Genomic DNA, 20617 nt, shown 5'->3' on the forward strand with positions numbered 1-20617 from the left:
TTCTGTATTTCCTTATATTATCTGTATTTTATACAACATGTATCTGTTGCTTGATCTGTTATAATTTTATTTGTTTTAATGTATATGTTGGCATTTTGAGAGAAAAGTTATATTCAGACTTAATTCTGTCTTCGTGTTATCTTCTCTGCTTTCACTACTGTGACCTCAACTGAACCAGCCTTTAAATCTGCAAACTAATATCCATTTTACTAAGCTTTTTTATTTTGGAGGGGAGGGGGAATTTGGACTCTTCACTTTTTAAAATTATTTAGTTACTTCTTTGCCAGTGGCATGATCAGACTTCTTGTAGCCTAAGATATAGGACAAAATGATATCGGACAGGAGTTTCTGTGAAAACAGGCTTAAGCCAAAGAATTCTCCTGAAAAGTACAAAGCCAATGTGAACTTGAGCAAGTCTAGCATGAAAATAGTTTCTGCTGGGGGAAAAAAAAAAATGAAAACAAAAGCAAAAACATGTAGATCTTTTAAGAAGCTATATTCTTAATAAGTTAGAGCATCCCCAAAATAGTGCCTAAAGAATAATGAGTAGGTATTTACTGCTCAAAGGTTTATAAGCCATTGGGGTGGGTCCTCTGTTCTCATGGCACTCTCTTACACATCTGTGGTTGGGTGGGGGTGAGACAGGTGGGCTCTCTCCAATATTTGGGGGTCGCTGGCTATTGACTGGTCTGGTGTGGCCTCCGCTAGGACAAATGGGCTCTGCTGTATGTGCGAGCTCATCCACTAGCAACCTGGCTGGGGACTTTTCCCAACGTGCTGGGGTACTCCCAAGAAAGAGCATGGATGTGGGAGGTCCCTGACACCCAGACCAAGACTGACTCGCTCTCACTTCTGACACATTCTGTTAGCCGAATCATATCCAAAGGCCAGACCAGATTCAAGAGGTGGGAAAACAGACCTAGCCACCTTCTAATGATGGTTGTAAAGTCACAGGGCAAAGAGGATGAAGGATGGAAGAATTGAAACAGAGTAGTCAGAGATATGTTACTCCCTGGAATTAAAAGCCTTTTGCATTCATCTCTTCTATTTCATGCCCCTGAGGCTTTCTTAGAGGCTCGAGCATTCTTCATTAAAAGGAAGACAAAATAAAATTGAATGAAATTAAATGAAATAAATGAAAGGAAGATTTTTCATCATGTTTTAAAAATGAAAAGAAGCCTATCATGCAGCAATTCGTTTGGAGGCTTTTATAATGTATTATTTTACGTCCTGATGTCAGCATTTCCACTTTGAAGTTGTGGGATTTTCTTAACTCTGGGAGTATCAGAAATGTTTGCAGAGCAACTTACGAAATTTGCAAGCACCTGTATTTTCCAGAATAAAGAAATTGGAGAAAATTAATATTTATTCATACATTGGTGTTTATAAACACTAGTATAATTTAAGCAAGATGGATTTTACATAGCTACTGATGGGTTTCATTATAGTCATGTCCATTTTCAGAAGTTGTTTTTTGTTCCCGAATGATTAACTTACATATCTGAGATTTGAAAGCATATGAACTATTCCCTGATTCCACAAAAATTATGTTATATTATTTTTCTCATTCATACTATAAACAGTATTCAGTTAAATAAACCTGGCTGGGAGGTACATAACCTTTTGAAATAAAGAAACTTTCCAGATATATTTGTCTAAATTGGGCAGGCTGTTTCAGATACATGAATCTTCTTCTAAAAGAAATCTGTGATTTGCTCCTTTTGAACTTGTCAAGAACCAACAGTGACTTGAAATCATAGTGTTTCATAGAGATACTATTTGGCAAAACTGCTAGAGATCAAAACTAGAGATGAAAAGGAAATATCCAGAATATATGCATCAAACATTTTCTTGTTGAACAAACCATTCACATGAAAACAACAACAACAACAACAACAACAACAAAATAAAAACAAAAACAAAACCATTCACATGTAAAGTGAAATGGGGAATTCTGACTATTTTTAAATACTTTAAGAATGCTATTTGATTAGGTTTTAATATGGCTGGAGTTAAATTTTGGGATAATTATCTTTTTTATGAAGATTTTTTATTTATTTGGGAGAGGGAGGGGGAGAGAGGACATGAGCAGAGGGCAGAGGGAGAAGCAAAAAAAAAAAAAAGGTGAAACTATCCTAGAACTCTTTCAATCTCTAAAAGACCCTACTTTCAAGAAAAATTATTTGAATCATGATTCTGATTCAGCATTCTCATTGCCTCTTTCCCCCTAGTTTTCTGTACCTTCTTAAAAATCAAAGCTCTTAGAAAAATAAGCTAATGTATAGAACTCTCCAATGTGTCCCTCAAAGGAGTGCCATAAAACAATTTAAGATAGTATATTTTTTTACTAAAATTTGTGCCCCTTGAGTCATGGAAAACACACAATTATATCCCTTCTCTCGATATTTTTTTATCTTTTATATGCCATTAAGATGAAATGAGAATATGGGATAGAATTCCATGCCCTACTTTGTTCCCAGTTTGGAAGCTGCCTTATATAAACATCCCCTTCCAAATTCACCCTTTATGTCTTTTCACAAGCCTAATTACAAGGAGAAAAAATTTTTTTTGAATTATTTCATTCTCAAAGGGAGATTAAAACTCTGGAGGAGTTATAACTCCACAAAGATGTGGAGTATGTTTTTAAAAAAATGAATTTCACTGGTTCTCTTTACACTTTTTAATATTTGAAAATATTTGGGGGCACCTGGGTGGCTCAGTTGGTTAAGCATCTGACTTCAGCTCAGGTCATGATCTTAGGGTCCTCGGATCAAACCCCATGTCAGGGTCCCCACTCTGCTTGTCCTTTTGCTCCTTCCCCTACTCGTGTTGGCTCTCTCTCTCAAATAAATAAATGAAATAATATCTTTCAAATTTTAAAATATTTGGGAATAAAAAGGCTTACCATACCATATTCTCACATTAAAAACAAAATTCTAGGGGCACCTGGGTGGGTCAGTGGGTTAAAGCCTCTGCCTTCGGCTTGGGTGGTGATCTCAGGGTCCTGGAATCAAGCCCCGCATCGGGCTCTCTGCTCAGCAGGGAGCCTGCTTCCTCCTCCCTCTCTTTTCCTGTCTCTCTGCCTACTTGTGATCTCTGACTGTCAAATAAATAAATAAAATCTTTTAAAAAATAAGTAATAAAAAAAACACATAACAAACAAAAAAACAACAAAATTCTATGAAAGGAAAAAGTCAAAAGGTTGTTCTCAAATCTCTTGCCTTTGTGATAGCCATTGTCAAGAGCCTGATATTGATTCTTCCCAACTTTCTCTTATGCTTATTCTGACATATATTATGTACTTACAAATGGTATCAGGCTACCCATATCGAACTTGGTTCCATTTAAAAATATGTATCTTCCCATTATTATGTGTATACCTACTTGTCATTGCTGAATATTAGCAACCTTTTAATTTTTTTTATTTTATTAAAGATTTTATTTATTTATTTGACAGACGGAGATCACAAGTAGGCAGAGAAGCAGGCAGAGAGAGAAGAGGAAGCAGGCTCCCTGCTGAACAGAGAGCCCAATACAGGGCTCAATCCCGATCCCGGGACCACGACCCGAGCCGAAGGCAGAGGCTTTAACCCACTGAGCCACACAGGCGCCCCTATTAGCAACCTTTTTAATATTGGCAAATGTTTTGTCAGCTTGATAAGTGGAAAATTATGTCATTTTATTTTGCATTTTGAGAAATCAACATCACTCATCATCCAGGGAAACACAAACCAAAACCACAATGAGATACTACCTCGCACCTGTCAGAGTGGCTAAAATGAACAACATAAGAAACAGGTGTTAGCAAGGATGTGGAGAAAGGGAAACACTCTTGTGCTGTTGGTGGGAATGCAAGCTGGTACAACCACTCCGGAGAATAATGTGGAGGTTCCTCAAAAAGCTAAAAATAGAATTACCCTATGACCCAGCTATTGCACTACTGGGTATTTAAACAAAGGATACAGATTTGAAGGGGTACATGCACCCTGATGTTTATAGAAGCATTATCAACAATAGCCATACTATAGAAAGAGTCCACACACAATAGACTATTACTTGGCCATCAAAAAGAATGAATTCTTGCTATTTGCAACAATGTCGATAGAGCTAGAGTGTATGATGTTAAGCAAAATGAGTCAGTCAGAGAAAGACAAATATCATATGACTTTACTCATATGTGGAATTTAAGAAACAAAACAGATGAACATATGGGAGAGGGGAAAGAGACAAACAGAGAGAGATAAAGAGAGAAAGAAACCACAAGAGACCGTTGAGAACAAACTGAAGGTTGATGGGGGATGGGCATGATGGGGGATGGGGATTAAGGAGGGCACTTGTTAGGACAAGCACTAGGTCTTGTATGTAAGTAATGAGTCACTATTCATTCTATTCCTGAAACCAATTCTATTCCTGAAACCAATATTGCACTGTATGTTAACTAACTAGAATTTAAATACAAATGTGAAGAAACAAAATAAAGTAATAAAAACTGAATATCAGGGAGAAAAAGGTTACCTGTGAGTTTAGTGTTGCTTATTTTACCACATATCTTAATCTAGTAGTGGAAAACATATTAATTTAGAAATCAGATATTTCTCAGAAACCCTATAGCTGAGAATTGCTAAGAAGTATTTCTTGAGCAACTCTTGAATTTTTTCTATTTTTAATTTCTTTGGATTGCACACAGATTCTGAGATTTATAAGCCTATCTTCTCCATCTAACAGTGCATAATTTTTGGGGGGCTAAGAGGAAGACATTCAAAAGAAAAATATTTCTAAGTTATACATTTATTTTGATTAAAAAAAATCAAACAGTAGATAAACTGCAAAATAAAAAAATCTTCTATCCTCCCGCATACCACTTCCCAGCAGCAGCCACTGTGAACAGCTTGGTGTTTATTCTTATGAGCATTTTCTATGCATAGACCTATATCTGTGGCTCATCTAATCTGTGTCAGTAATCTCCATATGTATCTGAATCTAATTATATATATCTTAGACACTAGCTTATCTCTTCCTCTTTAATAGCTACATAATATTTTACTGTATTAACTTGCTACAATTTATTAAATAATTTCTTAGTGCTGATAGACATTTAGGTAATTCCAACTTTCATGTATATATAAATGGTTCAGGACACATTCCTTTACATATTTCTTTGCAAACATATGGGAATATCTCTGTGGAGTAAATCTACTTTGTGGAATTTTTGGTCAGAATGTAGGCCCACTGAAAAGCTGATAAATGTGTCCTCCTCCACAAAGTTTACATCAATTCAGATCCTTGCCAGTTGTACATCAGGTTGGTTTCCCTTCCTAAATCCTGGAGTAATGATGTCATTCATTATTCAATCTGATGGGTAGGAAAAAATTCTATCTTTAAAAAAAAAAAGTTTGAAAAATGCTAAATATGGTTGAGCATCATTAAATATACTATTGGGCATTTGTCATTTGAAAAATGTTCTTCTACTCTCCAAGATCTATACCAAATATGTGACCATTGAAGTGGTTTTAAGTTTCTAAAACCTAAAACAGTTCCCTGGGAATCAGTACACAACTGATTAGCAGGCCATAGTAATGAAAGATCCTTTAAACCTGTATGCTGTTTTTTTTTTTTTTTTTTTTTTTTTATTTCCAGCATAACAGTATTCATTATTTTTGCACCACACCCCGTGCTCCATGCAATCCGTGCCCTCTATAATACCCACCACCTGGTACCCCAACCTCCCATCCCCCCCCGTCCCTTCAAAACCCTCAGATTGTTTTTCAGAGTCCATAGTCTCTCATGGTTCACCTCCCCTTCCAATTTCCCCCAACTCCCTTCTCCACTCTAAGTCCCCATGTCCTCCATGCTATTTGTTATGCTCCACAAATAAGTGAAACCATATGATAATTGACTCTCTCTGCTTGACTTATTTCACTCAGCATAATCTCTTCCAGTCCCGTCCATGTTGCTACAAAAGTTGGGTATTCATCCTTTCTGATGGAGGCATAATACTCTATCCCCAGGGGTACAGGTCTGTGAATCACCAGGTTTACACACTTCACAGCACTCACCAAAGCACATACCCTCCCCAATGTCCATAATCCCACCCCCTTCTCCCAAACCCCCTCCCCCCAGCAACCCTCAGTTTGTTTTGTGAGATTAAAAGTCACTTATGGTTTGTCTCCCTCCCAATCCCATCCATTGTATGCTGGTTTTTTTAGAAGGAGCAAAAATAGGGGGATCTGGGTGACAGAGCTCGTTAACCCTCTGACTCTTGTTTTCAGCTCAGGTCATCATCTCAGGGTGGTGAGATGAAACCCCCACATCAGGCTCTGCGCTCAGCAGGGAGTCTGCTTCTCTCTCTCTCTCTCTCTCTCTCTTCCTTTCCCTTTGTCCCACCCCCAGCTCACACTTTCTCACTCTAAATTAAATATATCTTTTTCTAAAAAGGAGCAAAGGTATTTTTACTAGAAGTTAATATTTCAAAATACATTGATACATTTTAGAACCCAAATACCATGGTCGTCAGGTGTCTTGGGAGTATCTCATGTGTCACATACAGTTGCAATTAAGACCGAAGTAAGTTCTTAAAACTTCTTCTAGAAAACAGATAAGGGATTTTCTAATTTTAAAGTGCTCATAAATCACCGGACATCTTGCTCAAATGCAGATTTTGAGTCAGTAGTTGTGGGGTGGGAACAGGATTCTGCATTTCTAAAAACCCATGGGTGATGCTGCTGCTACTGGTCTATAGACCACACTCTGAGTCCAGAAGGTTCTAGACTTCAACTAGTTTTGCCCCTCATTTTGTCGACCCAAAAAATTACAGTAAATATACCCTGGTATTTGCTATTTTTAGATTCAAGAAACACACAGAATTTGCTTGTTTTAAGCTAACAGACATTCTATTTGTGTGACATAAATAATATGTGAGCAGACTTATGAATAATACAACATCTGTAGCTCTTAGAAAATAAAACATAGTTAATTAGAGATCACATGAATTATGTAATCATTATTTTTAATGTTTTGTTCTTTCTAGGTCATTCAAACTGCCATCCACACATGAATAACAAAGAAAGTCTCATAAACAAGCACAAATACCCAAGAGGCATGAAGAGTTTTAATACTTCAAAGATGCGGGTCTTATGATAGTACAGATGCAGAGAAGCTAGATTTTAGAACTCTAAAAACTCAAGTACTGAAACTTGTCAAAATGCCTTTGGAGCTTGAAATACCTAGAGCCACCAAAACGTTCAAGAGTAAAATTGAAAAATGTTTCTTCAGAATGCCTAAGTCAACCAAATATGAGTCTATTTGCCATCATGGCCAGATGGATAATTGCTTTTGCGGGTCTCAGCCTGGGCCAAGTGGGGCATCCTTCATGACCAGACTGAAGACCAGTGTCAAGTCCATGCTTCCTTCTACTTTGCCCAGGTGGGATTTCTCTCTCCACCATGACACCCTGTCAGCACTGTACTTGTCACGTGAGTGCAAAACATTCTCTGCTTTACATGCTTTGGTTATTTGTTGTTTTTGCAATTTGGTCCTTACATTATCAGCTTTAACAGCTTTAAAAGCTGTCTCTTAGCTGTTCTGTATGGTCAACAGTGCCAATCCAAGTGCTATGAATATTAAGAAACATGTTTCTTCAAAAAAAAAAAAGATTTTATTTATTTATTTGACAGAGATCACAAGTAGGCAGAGAGGAAGAAAAGAAGGCTCCCCACTGAGCAGAGAGCCTGATGTGGGGCTCCATCCCAAGACCCTGGGATCATGACCCAAGTTGAAGGCGAGGCTTTAACCCACTGAGCCACCCAGGCGCCCCGAAACACATTTCTGAATCAATTCCCTCATGAAATCTACAACTACAGGGATAAATGCTGTATACTGCAAAGAAAGGTGACAATGAATGAAGGAGGATCATCAGCTGAGGAAAGGGCTTATCAGAAGTCCCCAAAAATTCAGTAGGAAGGAGCAAAAGTTAGTCTTAAAAATATGTTCATGTCTTACTAACAGTTAATTCCTTAAAAATAGTCAGCAGCAGAATTACAGATTTTAGAACTCTAGTTCCTACCTTTGCTACCCTAGAAGTAAACACAAAACTGTGACAGTGTCAGAAAAACAGCTGGGCTATAAGTGTGTCTGAGGAGTCACTGGGAAAGGAGACAGGGGACTCTTGGCGTCCTACAATGTCCTACAAAGTCCTAACCAGCACTGGATTCTCCAGGAAGCTGAGCTGGACACAAGAGTGTGTATCCAGGAAGTTTACTTAGGAAGTTTCATCCCAAGGAACAGGATTGGGATACTGGAAAGAGGAATACCAGGGAAGTATGGGATCAGGCTAAACAGTACCATGGGCAATTGGGTCTCCATCCTCCAGGGGGCGCTTTGAGAAGGTGCGGAGAACGCACTCAAAGGTGTCCACCAGTTGGTCACGTTACGGGGGCAAGGGGCACTGTTCATGGCCTTGCAATTCCAGGATTGCACCTGCTTCAGAATAGCGGAATGATTTCCCGAAGGTTTCTTAAGACATGGCAAAGGAGAAGGTGCGGAGCAGAAAGCAAGAGATAGGAACTGTCCCTGATGCAAGGTGCAGGCTGGTGACACCTTCACCAAGCTGGTGGTTGCAAAAAGATGCGCAAAGAGGATGTGATCGAGGGCTCAAGAGGGGGCTGCTACCAGCTCTCAGAAGCACAGGAGTTTCATGCAAATCTGTCTGCGCTGGCAATCTTGAGCACAGGATCACACCCATCCTTTCTGAACAAAAATCAGAGAAGGGGGCATGAAGACCAAGGATTAGCCAGAGAGAGAAACTAGTTGGCGAGTGGAAGAAGCCAGGACATCTGGGACAGGGCCCTTGCCAAGAACCAAAGTCCACCTTTCTATGCTTCAAACACAGACCAACAACTAGGTGGGAGTTTTTCTTTCTCCCTATTTACATTTTTCATACTTGGTTGCTACTTTTCTCAGCGGGCAACTCTGACACAGCCATGCCATCTGCCAGCTTTTTTAACCTGCTCATTAAGTTACTTTATTGCTTCTGGTGCTCTGAGTTTTAGGGAACGTTGTCAGCTTTTCTGCTCATACCCTTAGTTTGGGTTTCTCCAAAAGCTGACCCTGAGGAAAGAATGTGGGGACAAGTAGTCTCTTCCTGGACTGTGAGTGACCCCAGGAAGTGCTGTGAGTGGGGAGGAAGGCAGCCAGTAAGGCTGTGTGCCTGAGCAGGTTATTGGCATCCAGTTTTATTGGGAGTTTGCTGCACTGCTGCACTGAGGGACAGGGAAGCTAGGTCGTCTATGCATGAATTCCTCACGAGCCCACTGAAGTTCCAAGCTGCCCTGCACATGGGCAGAGCAAGCTTCCCTAGTGCTAAGAAAGCCTCTAGCCAGAGAAATTGGGCAGAGACATGTGGATGATTGCGGGGAGGGAATGGGTGTACACTACAGCTGCAAGGAATCCAGAAGATGGCAGAAGGGATCTAGCTTGCAGCATTGGTAGTGTCCACTACACACTCTGAGATGATGTGGCAAAGGGCCAAATATCCAAATATGGAGAAAACCAAGAGCAACACCCCCTGGCAGCATCTAGATGGAAAGAATAGTTCATTAGTATGGGATCTGAAGGAATGAAAATTAGCTTTGAAACTGACATTATTTATCAGACTTTGCAGACAAGAACTTCAGAACGGCATTGAAAAGAGACTCAATGTCACGAAACAAACTGAGGGTTCCTGGGGGGTGGGAGGGTTAGGGAGAGGGTGGCTGGGTGATGGACATTGGGCAGGGTATGTGCTATGGTGAGTGCTGAGAAATGAGTAAGCCTGATGATTCACAGACCTGTACCCCTGGGGCTAATAATACATTATATATTAATTTTTAAAAAGAGAGAGAGAGAAAGAAAAAGGAAAAGAAAAAGAAAAATCCCCTTTGTTATTACTGAAAAACGAATTGGGGAAGAAACCAACATGTTTTTGCTTTGGCAGAAAAACAAAGGACCTCACCCCTGTTCAATACCCACTGCTTGGCTCTGTTTCTACGTGAACACACGAAAACCTGGTGTGTGGGGGGGGCGGAGAGACGAGGGGTTGATTCTTTTATACTAGTCATTGCTCTGGAACACCACCAACATGGAGTCTCTCAAAGATCAGATGGAGTTTCACCTTTTTTTTTTTCTCCACCCAATGCTTTCTGTTGAAAAAGCTCGATGATAATGTATGCAATTTGCCAAGGGTTCAGTGGATTTCACTGCAGACGGAAGACTGCACGGAGCACAAAAGAGAGGCGACAAAGGAAATACTTTCAGTGGCTTTGTAGATTAAAAATTCACCCTGATTCTTCTTCATTTTCTTTATAACCCTCTGCCATAGCCTTAGAGTGAGCTGAGACAGCCGTTTCTTCTGTCCTGGGCTTGGCCACATAGCAGGCATGACATAAACCTGAATGTTGGGCTTGTCTTCTTGGCCATCGTGATTCCCCATGAGAAGAACATGCCCCCCAACCCCCTTATCTGCCACTCCTCCTTCACCCTCGGAGCCAACTGGCCCCCAGTCCCAGCTGGGAGCTCCCGTCATGAAACACAACAGCTGTAGTAAAGCTGCCCAGCCAAGACTATTCTAGATGAAACAAAAGCAGTCAACCTAAGGTCTCAAGTATGCGGATGGATGTTTACCTCTGAATTTGGGGGTAAACTTATCATGCAGCATTATGGAGGCTTTATAAAAGTTCTCAATAAATACTAAAGGTTTCATTATACAATTCCCATTTGTTTTTATTTCTATATACAGAGTGTTTATTATACCAAAATATTTATTATCCACAGAGAAGAGAGACTGAGGGAGAAGAGTGGAGAATGAAGATGGTTTTTCACTTGTATTCCGTCTATTTCAATAGTCGTTTATTTATAACTATGTACTACTTAGTGTAATTTATGAAGGAAAATAAATCTGACAAAACCTGTTTCCATAAATGAAGAAGAAACAAAATATTATCTTATTGTAATATATCTAGCTAACATTTAACTACTAAATTATCATTTATGTAATGAATTCAAATCTTGCTACTCAAAGTGGGATCCTGGGACCTCCAGCAATGGCATTACCTGAGAGCTAGTTAGAAAGCCAGAACCTTGGGGCATCTGGGTGGCTCTATTGGTTGAGTGTCTGCCTTTGGCTCAGTCATGACCCCAGGGTCCTGCTTTTCCCAAGCCCCACATCACATCAGGCTTCCGGGGAGCTTGCTTTTCTCTCTCCCTCCGCTGTTCCCCCTACTTCTGCTCTCCTTGTCAAATAAATAAAACCTTTAAAAAAAGAAAAGAAAAAAAGAGAAATCTAGAATCTTAGGCCTCACCTAGACCAGCAAAATCTGTAACAAGATCCTCAAGTGATTCTTTCGTACAGGCAAATTTGAGAACCAGTGTTCCAAAAAATGAAACATTTTCATTATTGCTTTAATCACTGAAAGAGAAGTGGTTTAACAAGTAAAATATTTTATTTAAATTTCTTTCCTGTTATGTGAAAAGTATTCGGAGGTATTTTCCAATAGCAAAGATAATTTATGAAGATAATCCTTTCACAATAGTAAAAAAAAAAAAATCGAAATGTTAAATGCAAAACTTGATTTTTTTTTTTTAAAGTAACTAGGGAAAGCAGGACAACAGAATGAAAACAAAACAAAAAAATGGGTCTTTCTGTATTTCAAGAGGAACAGGGTGAATTTGGAAATCGCGCTTTTTCTTTCCACACTAAAAATCAATGCTTTGGGGTGCCTGGGTGGCTCAGTGGGTTAAAGCCTCTGCCTTCGGCTCAGGTCATGATCCCAGGGTCCTAGTATCAAGTCCCACATCAGGCTCTCTGCTCAGTGGGGAGCCTGCTTCCTCCTCTCTCTCTCTCTCTCTGCCTACCTCTTTGCCTACTTGTGATCTGTCTGTCAAACAAACAATGCTTCCCCTGAGTGGAGAGTTAGCCAAACCCAGGCCGTCTGGATTCTGCATTCCCAGGTGAACTTGCACAGCGTAGCATGGGGACAACGGAAGGTAGCCACCTGGTTAATTCTCCAGTCCCAGACACCCCGGAGGGGCCTCAAGTTCCTACTTGCATCTGGAAGTCATATCTATCTCCTTCACAACCTCTCACATCATCTTACCCTAATTTCTGCCTTGCCCAGAGGAATTTCCGGGGACCTGGTGTGGCTCCGCCTCTAATTATTCATGAATTATTTGCATGCGCATTTCCTCATCATATGTCATTAGGGTCGTCAACAAAAGGAGATGGTTCCTATTGGGCCAGCACAAGTAACACATCCATTATGCCTATTGATTGGACCCTACTTCTAGTTTTTCTGTTATGCTCGTACCTTTTTTTTTTTTTAATATTATTTATTTTAGAGAGAGAATGTGCACACTCAAGCGATGGGGGGGGGGGGGGGGCAGGGTAGAATCCAAAGCAGACTCCCTGCTGACCCTGACTCCAAGCTAGATCTCACAACCCAAACAGAGATCATGACTGGAGTGGAAATCAAGAGTTAGTTGCCTGACTGAGCCACAAAGGGACCCCTGTTATGCTATTACTTTTAAGATCAAAAAATGTAATCTATCCCTCAGTCCTGCCTCTTGTTTGTGGTGCTCCCTGAAGTATCCAGGTGATCTGTCTAATTTCTCTTGGATTTATTACCTTAACTCCCTTCATTTCCACTAGATAATGCTGCTGACCTTTTTTCCATGGACTTCTTGGCCATTTGTAGATCTTCTTTGGTTGAGAAAATTCAAATCCTTTGGCCATTTTTAAATTGGTTTACTTATCTTTTGTTGTTGAGTTGGAGGAGTTCTTTATATATTGTGGGTTCTATAACATTATCAGACATATTATTTGCAAATATTTTCTCCTATTGCATGGGCTGCTGTTTGACTTTCTTGATAGTGTTCTTCAATGCATGAATTCTTATTGTATTAAAACAAATTTGGGATTCCTGGGTGGCTTAGCTGGTGAAATCAAGTCAAGATCTCAGGGTCCTGGACAAGGTAGTGGGCAATAGGACTGAAAGTTTGCAAAACTGATCAGACTGTCTCTAGAGTATTTCTTATCTCAAGTGTAGTTAACAAACTCTCAGTACATGGTTATAACTAGATGACCCATGTACTCATACACATCTGAGATTATGAATAGCATGAAATGAATTCAAAATAAAATCTTCTTATAATACAAGACATGGCAGTCATTGAACTAAGATGATGCAAATGTCATGAAGTATGAAAACATGGTACTTGAGTTCTATTTATTCAAAAGTCTTCACTGAGCTGAGCATGTTCTTTTAGTAAATTCAATTACTGATTTGAATATGTATTATATTTTAATCATTGCAGCCATGAAAAGAAGCAGTGGTTAAGGATGCATTTAATAAAAATATCTAATCAGTTTGAGTTAGTCAATCATTTAAATTTTTTTTATAAAGATCTAATTTCTAGAACATTTGTGCCTATATTTTTTATAGGTACATCCCTATACTCTGGTATGTTGAGTACACAAATTATTTTAGAATTATACTGGTTATCTCAACTGGTTTTCTAGAGAAGTGTTAAATGAAAGAGAAAGGTTTTGGGTTTTTCCGTAATTATTATACAAGCACAATGAAGAGTAACTTCCTGATTTCACTGCTCTGTTTTGTTTAATTAACATAACAATGCAGATTTACTCTGCCCATATATGGCATAGTAAAAGAAGTTTGAGAAGGAAAAACTATCAATTAATATAGGCCCTATGGTACTTATGTATTTCAGACCAGCTTTAATTTCTGGATAGATATTCAGATCATATGTATGTTACATAGAAGAGACAGACATCAAAAGATTTATTTAATGAACATATCGACTATCGATGAGCATTGGGTACCAAAAGGATGCTGTGTCATGATGTCTTTGTCTGTAAGAAGACGCTCATCTCAAGATGGCTTAAAAATATGACAATTTTTATCTCACATAGTATAAAGTCAGAGAGAGAGCTGATCCAAGTTAATTCAAGTTAATTAAAGCTGACACATTCTTGGAATTCGCTCTCCCAGTCTTAGCTGGTTGGCTACTATCTTCAGGCTTGTCCCCTCGTGTTCTAATGGTTGCAGCTCCTCCTAACAAGAAAGCCTGAGTACAAGGGGTAAACCATCTTGTCCTCGTCAAACCATTTACACAGGGTTAACCGGTCCTTAACCAATCATACCGTCCATTGCTAAGCCATCATTCTCATTTGATGGAAAAATCAAATGCTTTCTTATTTAATAATCGAATCTAATTTAATCCAGACTTTTCTGTCTAATCCTGTTATAACAGTCATAATTAATTAGGGGATGACATCCATGTTTTATCAGACTTAGCATGTTGTCCACCACTAGTGTGTTTTGGTGGGAGGGAGTAGGCGGGGAGAGGGGAGGAAAGGAAGAAAAGAGAATCTGCTCGGATGAGTGATGGTCACCTTCCATGGACACAGCTGGGCTCTGCTGTTTTCTACTGCTGGGCTCATCAGCTGCTCCTGCCCAGGGGCTCAACAGATAGGGGTGTCTGACTTTTTTACTTTTAAGTAGGCTCCATACCCAGGATGGAGCCCATGTGGGGCTTGAATTCAGGACTCTGAGATCAAAACCAGAGCTGATATCAAGAGTCAGGCACTTAACTGACTGAGCCACCCTGGTGTCTCAGGGGTGCCTGATTTTTAAATGATTACTAACGTGCTGGTTTCAACAGAGGGCGTGGACATGTTTTTCTAGACCTCCATTTAACCTTATACTGGCTGTATTTTTCTTTTGAACTCCTAAAGCATGCACACTCGGGTTTCGGGGTATGTCCCATTGTTCCATGGTGCCACCATCAGGGGTAGCCCACGGTTCCTGCTCCTTAGCTAATCTCAGCGAGCTCTTATTTGGGAAGGTGGAAACTTGTGGGGTCAAATTTGCTGCCCTCCAAGAGTTTAGGAGAGTGAAGAGCAGGGTGGGCAACTCTTTACGCTGAGATCCCAGCCTGTCCTATTGGTTCAGACCCTTTATGAAACCCCTTGCCTTCTGTAATCTCCAGGTGAGAAGCAGGTACCATCTCTAGGGTCCAGCATACATACACACTTCAAAAGATTGACATTTAGGCCTCTGTCTACTCTGCCTGATCCATGATTAGGACGTGTTCAGGTACCAAACGAACTTCCCTAAACTCTGCCTCCTCCAGAATATTTCTCTCTCCTGTATCTGCTGTTTATACCTCTTGTGTCATGGTTAGGAATGGGATAGGAACAAATCAGTCATTTTGTGGCAGTCCCCACTCTCCTAGCCACAAGTCATCTAGGCTGGGGAATGAGCTTGAGAGAGAAAAAAGCCCGATGTCTCCCGCGTATATCATAAGTAACTTGATGCACATATATTTTATTATTGACTTATCTTCAGCCACAGAGTACCAGACTCCCTTAGTTGACAGGTACTTGCCTTCCACATACTCTAAATCAGAATCTGCATTTTAACAAGATCCCCAGGTAACGCTTATGCATTTTTAAGTTTTAGAAACCCTGCCTTACCAGTTCTGGGGCTTTCTGGGTCCAGAGAAACTAAAAAGCAATAATTAAGCAATCGATAAAATAATACTTATTCTGAACTGAAGATTTAAGTTCATATATTGAAAGAGGCTCCTGACTTCTATGTAGAATTGATAAGAAAAGAGAGCAGCTTAAACACATCCTGATTATATTTCAAAATTTAAATAACGAAGGGAAATATAAAAAAAAAACTTGAAGGAAAACATAACAACTGATATACAAAGCAAAAAGGAAATCCTATCTGGTGACAGGTATCATCCACGAGGCAGGAGTAGAGTAATTATCCAGTAGAGGAAAATGAGAGCAGCTACTAGGTAGGAGGAGAACATTACAGAGTGCTGAGGGAAAAGGCCTTCCCCTGGAAATTCAATCCACGACGAAGGTGCCATTTACCTGTCAAGGTAAAATAAAAATATTTGCAAAGATATGCAGCGAGTCAGAAAAATCTAGCATTTATGTACCCAGCTTGTGGAAAATTCTGGAGGCACAACTCTAACTGAAAACAAACGACCAGACAGAAATGTCAAGAGGGAGAGATGAAAAGGAGAAAGTGATTAGGAGAAAATCTTTCAACATAACTTGCTGGGTCAAATAATAATACTAGAAAAGTTCTTTACCTGCTCTATCTTGCTCATTCCTCATCACGCTTCTGGAAAGTGGATCCATTAGTTATCTTTTGTTATTTAACGAACTACCCCACATTTAGCAGTTTAACACCACAAACAATCATAATTTCATGCTTTCTGCAGGTCAGGAATCTGTCTCAAGAGCTTTCTTGCGATTGCTGTCAGAATGTCAGCCAGGTTTGTAGGCATCTGCAGGTTTGACTGTAGCTGAAGGGTCTGCTTCCTTGAGGACTTCACTCACATGAATGTGCTGGAGACCCCAGGGGCCTCTCCACTGGGCTGCCTGAGTGTCCTTGGGACACGACAGCTGACTTCCCCCTGAGCGAACATTGTGTTTGAAAGAGAGAGATTCAGAAGTCACAGTGTCTTTTATGATCTCATCTCCGATGTTACACACTGTCATTTTCACTTTATTCTAGTCACTAGAAGCAAGAGATGAAATCCATCACCCATTAGGGTGGGGGAGAGCAGAATTAGACTCCACTTCTTTGAGGGGAAGGTCAAAGAATGTGTGGACCTTTTAACCAACCACAATGTTATTATTTTCTACACTGAGGCACAAAGAAGTTATTTAACTTGCTCAAATTTACAGGATTAATAGACAGGGGAGCTGAGACACAAAGCCCAGGGATTCTGACTCATGTGCCCAAGCTCATAACTGCACTGTGAAATTGTCTTTCAATGAAAAAGTTTAAGTTTCCTGGAAATGTGTCGTATGCATTGATATGGAAGATGGATACTGCCAGTGATGACATAATAAATACCTGAAATTAAAAGTACTTATTTATTTTGGCCAAACTCAACAGTTGGCATCAACTTTTGAGAGAGATGTGGAACAATGTGACATCCCAAAGATCTCAGAGTAGACGAGTATTCGGGGAAAGGACAGTGGGGAAAGCATTGAGAGAACAGAGCTTCTAGAAGTAAGTGGGGAAGAGTTATCTTATTTTTATAAAATAAAAAGTAGAATATTCGTGCCTGAAAATGCAAGGTGATTATTAATGGGATGGAAAAATCCACCAGATTTCCCAAGTTAACTAAGAGGAATTTGAGAAACCAGAAAAATAAGGGGAAAAAAGAGGTGACAATAGAGAAAATGAAATAATAAACAATAGGATTAAGAGACTAAAATCAAGTATATCCCTTGGTACACTAAACAACAATATATTCCATGCTCTCATCAAAAGATGGAGATAGATTGGACATAATAATAGAAAAAGCTAGTTATTTAGTATTTACAGAAAAATACCTGTAAATTGATAATGAAAGTTTAAAAATAAGACATTGGATGGAATACACACAAAAAGACTATTAGACCACAAGGAATGAAAGGTTATGGACACTCCCTAAGAAAAGGAGAGACGTTACATAACAGTAAAAAAGCATAAGCAATAACCAGATATGTCATAAATCTGTACACACAAACAGTATGGCAGTGAAAATGACTAGAAATGGAAGAAGAACTTGATAAAAGTATACTGACTGTGAGACATTTAATATAGTGTTAGAATTAGATTGATACAGTACAGTTAAGCAAGTACTTAGGAAATCTGAATAATACAGCAATGGCCTACAAATATTATTAGTGTCCAGGGACAAGAGAATTTTTGAGGTGTTTATTTCAGATTTACAAATATTTTTCTCCTTGATCTTCGAAGGCCTTACTCCAGGACAGAGAAAAGCACAGATCCTGATGCGAATACATTTATCCATTTATCCAGACTTGTCTATACCGGCTCAACATTCATTCCTTCAAGAAGTGTTCTGTAATCGCTAAGATATAAATGAAGTGTGTAAGTCCTTAATGAAAGTAGTAAGCAGTGCTCTATGGTGTCAATCAATTTATTTTCCATTGCAAAGCTTTTTGACATGTTTTTATTTCCCTTTTGGAAAGAAACAACTAAATATGTTAGGAATCCATCATTTACTTGTACAATACATGAGGCTTTAAATCAGTGTGCAGTGCAACATAGCCCACAGCCTCCCCCATAATTCTCTGGCACCCTAAAGATTGATTTTTAGAGGGAAAAAAACATAAACACACAGGTAATATCAAAGATGAATTTTGTGGGGCACCTGGGTGGCTCAGTGGGTTAAAGCCTCTGCCTTCGGCTTGGGTCATGATCTCAGAGTCCTGGGATCGAGCCCCGCATCGGGCTTTCTGCTCAGCAGGGAGCCTGCTCCCCCTGCCCTTCTCTCTCTGCCTGCCTCTCTGCCTACTTGTGATCTCTGTCAAATACATAAATAAAAATCTTTAAAAAAAAAAAAGATGAATTTTGTAACTATTTTTGGAAAGGTAGCAATAATAAACTCTACAAACTCTGCCCCAATCTTATGAAAAGATCCATAACAACTTAACAGATTTTCTTTCCAGTCTCCCTCACTGGAATGCCACACCAGTTACTAACTCATATTTCAATTATTTCCACATTTAAATTAATATTGTATTGCTAAGGAGCAGCTAGTCTGCGGCCAGCCTTTCAGGCCGGTAAATATGAATTTAAGGGCTCTGGTACCTAACGCAATTTATTATTGGATTTTAATGACAACTTTTATAAAGATGTGGGAAGTAATTCAATAGAATCACTTTATTTACCAAGCATTTTGAAGAATGCCTGGGACTGCATAAGAAGTACTAAATGTATAATCCCTTTGCATAGTTATAACTTAAAGATAAAATTTTATTGAATACCAGATAAAGACGGAAGCACAAATTTGATCACTGGTAGGGAACATCGCCCATGCATCAGTCTGTCTCTTAGTCTGTACTGGTAAGAACTACATAAACTTTTCTGCCACTTTTCGATTAGCTTTATTTCAAGCAGTAGGACTATTAGCACCCTTTACTCCCATTCTTCCTTTGTGTTGCCCAAGTTTGGATGACTTAACTGCCAAATGGCTAAGAGCAAAAATATAAACAAAGTTCAAGTTAAGTACTTTAGTGTTTTGGGGTGCCTGCATGGCTCAGAGGGTTAAGCCTCTGCCTTTGGTTCAGGTCATGATCTCAGGGTCCTGACATCGAGCCCCACATTGGGCTCTCTGCTCAGCAGGGAGCCTGCTTCCCCCTCTCTCTCTGCCTGCCTCTCTGCCTACTTGTGATATCTCTCTCTGTCAAATAAAGAAATAAAATCTTAAAAAAAAAAAAGAAGAAAGAAATTCAGTGTTTTGAAGACTTTTAGTGAAAGAGGGGAAAGGTCGTGATTATTTACCAATCGGTGGGGTTGCCAACCTTTCCCCCATGTTCTGCCCGCCCCCTCACTGATAGGAAGCTACTGTGTAAGTAAGTCAGCATACCTAGCTTCCTTAGACTGCAAAGTTTGAAATCAAATAGGATTACCACAGAGAAGCTATTTTTCAGCTGCCTGCTCCTAAAAACAAAGAGCATTTTTCTGAAACTCAGAAAGTATCCTTTCAGAGGGAAAAAAAATGTCCCAGGAACCAAGTGAGGACGGTGAGTCAGACTGGTTATCTCTGAGATTTCATTCAACTCTCAGATGTCTACTCCATGATTACTCAATATTTGCCACAAGAGTTGTAATAAATTCAAATGCAATTCACATTGGTCCTGTTAAAATATCGAAGAGAGTTATGGGGTATGTAGGTGAGGGTGAATAGTGTAGCTTGCCAGTAAAGTCACACTCAAGTATTTCCCCCGCCCAAAATCAAGCTCTTAGACTAACAATCATTAATCATAGCACGTCAAGTGAAATAATGGAATACCAATTTATACTCCCTAGGTTGGCAAAATGTTTAATGTGACAAAACCAAGTCTTGGCTAAGACACACTGCTGATGGGGCATCTAAATCACTATATATACTTGGAAAACAAGTCGACATTATCTTGATGTTACAAATAACCTATGATCCAGAAACGTCACTCCTAGGCATACACTCTAGAAAAACTCCTGAGCATGTGCATCTATCTATAGACAGGTACAAACATGATCATAGCAGCATTCCCTATAATACCAATTACTGAAGACATCTCTACTGTCCATCAGTAGTAGAGTTGATTCAAAAGGAGTATGGGGTGTGCCTGGGTGGCTCAGTGGGTTAAGCCTCTGCCTTCCACTCAGGTCATGATCTCAGGGTTCTGGGATGGAGTCCCGCATCGGGCTCTCTGCTCGGCAGAGAGAAAAAGGTATATTTCAAAAACAAGATGTTGGAAGGAAAAAATGTCAAAACACTACACACCATTCTACTCCATTTTTTATAAATTCTCAAAATATGTGATACTAAATACACATTTTTTAGGGATGCATTCCTATGAAGCAACATATTTTTAAAAGGCAAGGGGGATGCTAACTGCAAAATTAAGAATAGTGGTTACCTATGGGGACAGGACGGGGAGGATGGAGTTCGGGGAAGAAGTATACAGGGAATCTGGCAGTAGAAGCGAAGTTTGTTTGTTTGTTTGTTTGTTTTTTAAGATTTTATTTATTCTTCA

At 39.5% G+C, this 20617-nt stretch overlaps 1 long non-coding RNA gene across 1 annotated transcript in view; it reads right to left on the bottom strand.

Moving 5' to 3' along the window:
- LOC116595250 overlaps nucleotides 1–16482 on the bottom strand; it is an 86529-nt gene extending 70047 nt beyond the window's left edge. Inside the window, exon 1 of the long non-coding RNA XR_004287576.1 lies at nucleotides 16162–16482. This is a non-coding gene — a long non-coding RNA (uncharacterized LOC116595250). The remainder of the gene's footprint in view (nucleotides 1–16161) is intronic.
- Between the last annotated feature and the right edge of the window lie 4135 nt (nucleotides 16483–20617).

Source organism: Mustela erminea, chromosome 7 (assembly GCF_009829155.1).
Source record: "Mustela erminea isolate mMusErm1 chromosome 7, mMusErm1.Pri, whole genome shotgun sequence".
NCBI classification, from domain to species: Eukaryota; Metazoa; Chordata; class Mammalia; order Carnivora; family Mustelidae; genus Mustela; species Mustela erminea.